Here is a 6,000-nt window from a genome sequence, read left to right on the forward strand (position 1 = left end):
AGTAAACCCTTTAGCACTCTCTTCAAATTAGGTCCCGTCCAAGGGAATCTTTTACCCAGATTCCAGGAATAGTTTCCCCACTGGTCTCCCTGATACTGTCACTGGTCTCACATAGTCTGCTCTCATCACTATTCATACTGAAAATCAGAATGATTTTTCAAAGTATACATGAATCTGGTCATTCCTCTGCTCAAATGCATGTCATTCAGTGCAAGTCCATCTTTAATATGGTCTGGTTAGGTGCACATTAAATATCCCCTGCTATGGCCTCATTCCTCTCAGCCCACCTGCCACTCCTCCCCAACCCACATTGGATGACTTTATGTTACTCAATCACTCTGGACAAAAATCCATCTTAATCTCATCATTTCCTTGAAGTTTCTGCTCAAAATCACCATCCCACACTGAGACCTAACCTGAAATCTATTTAAAATTGCAAAGCCCTTTCCCAGGGCACATAGATCCTTTGCCCCATTAAAGCCCTTTTGGTTGATTATTGCTGTTCTTTCTTTGTTGTACATTTGTACTGTAGTAAGTTTCATCTTTTGGCACACTACATTACTCTTTTACTCTTTGTTTTTTTCTCTCTCCTAACTCAGAATATAGTATTTTGTAGATACTTAATATTTGTTGTATGTTCAGTAGGTGTTAATACAAATACTTTTTACCACAACCGTAAGCTTTCGTTCTTGTGAATTTAATCAGAAATATTAAAAAAAAATTAAATCCATTTCTATCTGTTTATTGAGCCTTCTTCTAGCCACTGAGTAGACAATTAATAAATACCACTTATGGACCTTGTCCAGTAAAATATTGTGAGACCATTGAGGGAGAGCTTTTATTAGACTCCTCTCCAATAGGAGAGGTAGAGACTGGAGGGAACACAGAGCCCTAAGGATGATTTATTATTCCCTGGACCCTCAGAACATAACAAGCTAGAATGTGGACCATAGCAATGTGGTTAGCTCTGGAGATGGACTTTGGGTGGTGGGAGAAGGAGCATGATTCCTTCAGGTTTCCTTTTGGTACACATTTTCTTATACCCAGAAAAGCTCCATTTCCCCATTGGTTTCTCTCCACCTTAAATCTAATGTCTCACGGTGGTTCCTAGGACATCATTGGCACTTTTGCTGCCTACCCATCCCTTTTGGGGCCTCTGATTCCCTCCTACCATTGTCCAGATTTATTTTTTATAATCTCTTCCCAGACAAGCTCAAAAACATCAGGTCCTCTATGTACCTGCAATTTTCAAATTATAGATTGATCCAAGGCTTTACAGCCCAAAGCTGTCCTATCTCAACCTACTCAGAAATGCATAATGTATACTGGGGCTTGAGTTTTGAAAGAAAGAGTTCTTCCATAAAGAGAAGGAATCCAGATCAACAGATTTCACACTTTCTACTGTAAAACAGAACTCTTTCTTCACATTCCAGAAGCACTTGTATGTCATACAAATATCTCACAGAATCTGAAGGGAAACCTTTAGTTCTCTGGGACCTAAACCTGAGGACAGATCAGAGTTTTAAACGGAGAAAAGACTACAGGAATACCTAACTTTATTGTGCTTCACAGATACTGCATTTTTTTATAAATTGTAAGTTTGTGACAATGCTGCATACAGCAAGTCTATCGGCACTGTTTTTCCAACAGCATCTGCTCACTTCATGTCTCTGTGTCACATTTTCGTAATTCTCACAATATTTCAAACTTTTTCGTTATCGTTATATTTGTTATGGTGATCTTTGATCATTGATCTTTGATGTTACTATCATAATCGTTTTGGGGCACCACGAACTGGACCCATATAAGATGGCAAACTTAATCGATAAATGTTTGTTCTGACTGCTCCACTGACCGGGCATTCACCCATCTTTCTCCACCTCCTCAGGCCTCGCTATTCCTTGAGACACAACAATATTAAAATCAGGCCAGGGGCCGGCCTGGTGGCGCAAGCAGTTAAGTGTGCGTGCTCCGCTGGGGCAGCACCGGGTCCGCCAGTTCAGATCCTGGGTACAGACCGTTGCACCGCTTGTCAAGCCATGCTGTGGCAGGCGTCACATATAAAGTGGGGGAAGATGGTCGTGGTTGTTAGCCCAGGGCCAGTCTTCCTCAGCAAAAAGAGGAGGATTGGCAGATGTTAGCTCAGGGCCGATCTTCCTCAAGCAGGAAAAGAAAAAAAGAGAGAGGAAGATTGGCAACAGATGTTAGCTCAGGGCTAATTTTCCTCACCAGAAAAAAAAAAAAAATGGTGGAGCCCCTTAGTGTGCAGATCTTCTCTGCTGTATATAAAAATTCAGGTCATTATTTCCTTGTAACTAGGTACTTCATCCTGAACCAGGACTGGGCATTTGAGTAAATGAAAAAATGATAATGTCCCTGGGGAGTCATTTGTCAATTACTCAAGAGTACAGATTTTTGCCGGTGATTCAGAGCCTCTGTCATCATGACAATGGAGTGACAGAGAAGCAGAGGTCAAATGAAAATGTAGAAGATTAATTTCCTCTAGTTTGCATGGATGAACACTAAGTTATGGATGTGCACATACACACACAGAGACACAGGAAATCCCCACCTTGGAATCCCTTGTCTCATCAAAGGTCATCCAAAGATGAAGAAGTTGGGAATTCATGGGGATAAGCAGGAATGAGAGTAGTTACTACTTAACCAAACAACCGACCATTTTTTTTCTCAACTCTGACCTTGGTTGGGGGAAGAGTTGGGAATAAATATGCCAAAAGACATGGGGGATCACGTCAAGTCTTGAATGAACATGCATTTCAGAAATAATTCCTCCCCTATCTAACTGAAGAAGGAGAACAGGCTTTCTCCTTCATTCCTGAGAACTTTCACCTCACTGCAAAAGAAAGGCTGACAAAGGCAAACAAAACAATTCCCTATACCATTGCTAAGAAACTTCAAAAGTGTACTTCTGATTCTTACTGTACCACCATGAATAATAACTTTTTAAAGCTAGGTAAACAGAGCCCAAATTGGAATTCAATTTCAGTGACATAGAATCACTGCAGAAATTAAAAATAAATAAATAAGACTGGGTGGCTCTACAGAAACATTTATTTACAATTTTAAAGAAAATTGTAGTTCTTTGAGTTATTACATTTCTTAAAATAAAGCCAGGGTGATAATGTTGAAAGTAAACTAATATGTATTCTTAAAATCATTTATTTCAGTCAGAGTGAGAAGGAGCCAAAAAATAAATAGACAGCATGCTGGATTACTGCTTATGTGCTGGAAATGACAGAAGTTAAGGAAAATAATATTCTGTTTAATTTTCACAATACTACATCAGGTATATTTCATAATTGTTTTTTACAGATGAATAACTGAAAATGTGCTAGAAAGTAGCAGAAGTGATTACAAATAATCTATTATTTAGTTCCCACAATATTCTTGTGGGGTATCAGAATTGCCACCCCAAAATGTGTCTTTGGCTTGATTATTATTATTATTTTGTGTGTGTGTGAGGAAAATTAGCCCTGAGCTAACATCTGACGCCAATCCTCCTCCTTTTTCTGAGTAAGACTGGTCCTGGGCTAACATCCATGCCCATCGTCTTCTATTTTATATGGGATGCTGCCACAGCATGGCTTGACAAGTGGTGAGTCAGTGCATGCCTGGGATCCAACCTGCAAACCCCAGGCCACTGAAGCAGACCCCATGCCCTTAACTGCTATGCCACTGGGCCCACTACTGGCTTGATTATTTTTAAGAACAAAAGTCTCTGAAAGAAACTTTGACCTTCCCCCTAACTGCCTAAAAGATTTTAAGCTGGAAGTCCTATTTCAGGAAGAAGATGATACCTTAAGATAACTATAGTATAATATGAGTTAATTATGATAGACAGGGAGAAATCAAAAAAGGGCCTTTTAATCAAAGTCCTCTCCAACTCTCATTGTCTTTGCAAGGCATGGTCAATGTTTGTTTATCAAACGGTTGCTTTTCCATCTCCATGTAAATTGCCTTCCTCCCCTTTGAAGTTCGAAACCACTACCCCAAACATCCTCTTTTGTCCTTAGCTGAAGTTGGTATTTAAGGTCATGCCTTCTGACATTTTGGCAAGTTACTGAGTATTTCTGGATTTCTCCCATGTATACATGTTATTAAAATATTGTTTGTTTTTTTTCCTGTAAATCTGTCTCACATCAATTTAATTCTGAGAACAGCTAGAGGAACCTAGAGTGAAGAGAAACAGTTCATGCTCCTCTACATCTCCATCAGGTGAGTTTTATTATTTTTACTTATTTTATAAATGAGAAATTGAATTCCATAGAAATTAATTAATTTGATAAAGGCCAGTAAGTGGATATGTCATCATTATACAAAATTTGGTCTGTTTTCAGAGTCCAACCTTTCAATGATCCAAGTACAATGTTTACCCTCTACACTAACTTTTTTCAAATGGAAGAAAAAGGAAGGTTAGTATGTCTAGATAAACTGGCTTCTAATTGTTTGAAATATAAGAGAAGTTTCCTCTTTAAAGCACTCCAGAGAAAGGGGGTAATAAGTAACCTTTACTCTGCTGTGCAAACATTGTACAAGGGGGGGTAACTCACCATCAGTCATTGGTGGAATACAATTCAGTCACTAAACAGAGTGACTCCAAGAAGTTGGCCTTGAAGCCACCTGAAACTCAGCTCAACATTTAGAAAGCAGCAGGAGGTAATTACGTTAGCACAACATCCTCTTCCATTGATATCTCTTGAATGTTCTCTTTCAAACTTAGTGTCCCAGTAAAATTAACCCATTTAGGAAATTAACTGCCTTTGGAAACTGTAAGCACCATAGAGAAAATCTTCTTAAGATAGCAAGGATCCTCTGCAACAGCTGGCTTCAAACCCCTGCTCTCCTGGTTGTCTAACTGTGCTCATTCTTATTTCTAAAGTTAAGCTGTTTGTTTCAACAAGAGAGTAGCTTTTCTTTTAATATTAATAACACTGAGGAAAAGGAAAAGAATCCTTGAACGCATTCTTCAAAATGTTCTTATGCTGTGCCCAAGACTTTAGTGAGGTGTTTGTTTTTCCAGAATAAAGCCTGGTAGACTCACAACTCACTTTGTTAAGTGGATTGGTGGTGGTAGTGGGGGATCTCTCTGATCAAACAAATTGTTTACAAAAGCAAAAGATTTCAGAGTGGTGTACAAGTCCCAATAATTTCAAAATAATCTTTATCTTTCACCTGAAAATAAAGATGCTAACTGCTTTAGCAAAATTTCCCACAATAATCTTTAAAATAGCAACAAAATCTGTCTCAAATTTCTTTTCATTTCTAGCAGAAAATGAAAGAGGAGAGTACGGACCCACAATGATTGTAGTCTTCTCAAATAGTACAATTAAGCATTTATATGACAAGAAACGCATCAAAGTCAAAAAAAAAAAAAAAAAGCTGTTGATCTTTCAGAAAGCATCAGAGAGTTCCCTGGTGACTAGGAAGGGGAGGGGAGGTAATGCAGAGATGACTGTAGGCAATGGCAGACTAGAGACAGAGAAGCAGTCACGAGTGTTTACAAAGGAAAAAGTAGAGGAGGGGAAGCTCTTTTGCTTTACAGCATATTTACAACTGGGTAACTATATTCTTAAATACTTTACTGTTAACATTTATAAATGTGTTCTGTGAAAGCTAAAATTACCTTGTCTAGCACCTGTGCTTTCCCCAGCTTTTTTCTTTAGTCAGTTTACATTGCAGGAGAGTTGGGAACATGCAACACCAAGAAAGGCATACTTTGGCCCTTCAGGTGCAGTGTTAACGGGAGAGACTAGAAACTGGCTCTGCTCACTCTCAGCTTCTGCTTGGATAACTCTGTTACATTCTGCACATAAAACACACTAGATATAAAACTACTGGCTTCTGCCTCTCCAGACCACTTCTCATCTGTTCACAGCTTCAAGCAATAGGTTCATTGTGCACCAAGAGGCTTGGAAGTGTGGCACCGCTGCTTGGGGTCGGGGACTTCCTACATTGGCAATATTAACAATATTAGTGTAT

The sequence above is a fragment of the Ceratotherium simum genome, chromosome 7 (genome assembly GCF_057802395.1).
Source record: "Ceratotherium simum simum isolate JZ-2026a chromosome 7, ASM5780239v1, whole genome shotgun sequence".
Taxonomy (NCBI): Eukaryota; Metazoa; Chordata; class Mammalia; order Perissodactyla; family Rhinocerotidae; genus Ceratotherium; species Ceratotherium simum.